The sequence below is a fragment of the Hyla sarda genome, unplaced genomic scaffold (genome assembly GCF_029499605.1).
Source record: "Hyla sarda isolate aHylSar1 unplaced genomic scaffold, aHylSar1.hap1 scaffold_257, whole genome shotgun sequence".
Classification (NCBI taxonomy): Eukaryota; Metazoa; Chordata; class Amphibia; order Anura; family Hylidae; genus Hyla; species Hyla sarda.
The window spans coordinates 246,642-247,066 of record NW_026609257.1 but is presented as its reverse complement, the minus strand read 5'-3'; the positions used below and the strand labels follow the sequence as shown (position 1 = coordinate 247,066).

The 425-nt window shown below is 49.4% G+C and overlaps 1 pseudogene; it reads left to right on the top strand.

The window, feature by feature from the left end:
* Positions 1 to 169, top strand: LOC130323969 (U2 spliceosomal RNA; annotated as a pseudogene).
* Positions 170 to 425: the final 256 nt, after the last annotated feature.

Genomic DNA, 425 nt, shown 5'->3' with positions numbered 1-425 from the left:
ACGTTTGAGTACGTCCTGCGTCCTTAAGGGGTTAATATCTGATACGTCCCCTATCTGGGGACCATATATTAAATGGATTTTTGAGAACGGGGGCCGATTTCGAAGCTTGCTTCCGTCGCCCTATGCATTGACCCGATATGGCAGTATCTTCGGGTACAGTGCACCACCCCATTACAATGATAAAAAGAAAGATTCCTAGTTTCGTTGCTACTTGCTTGCTGGCTATCTAGCCCTGTGGGCCTTGCTGCTGCTGCAGCCGAAAAACAAAAGGTGGTGCTGCTGCTGCTTGTGTCTGGCAGCTGTTGGAGCGTCCAGGCACAGGACTTCTGCTGCTGCTGAATAAATGGCCTCCTTAATTGGACAATCTGAGCAGCCAGCACACCTGTGCAGGTTGAACATGACATGATAGGTAGCTGTCTTTTAGC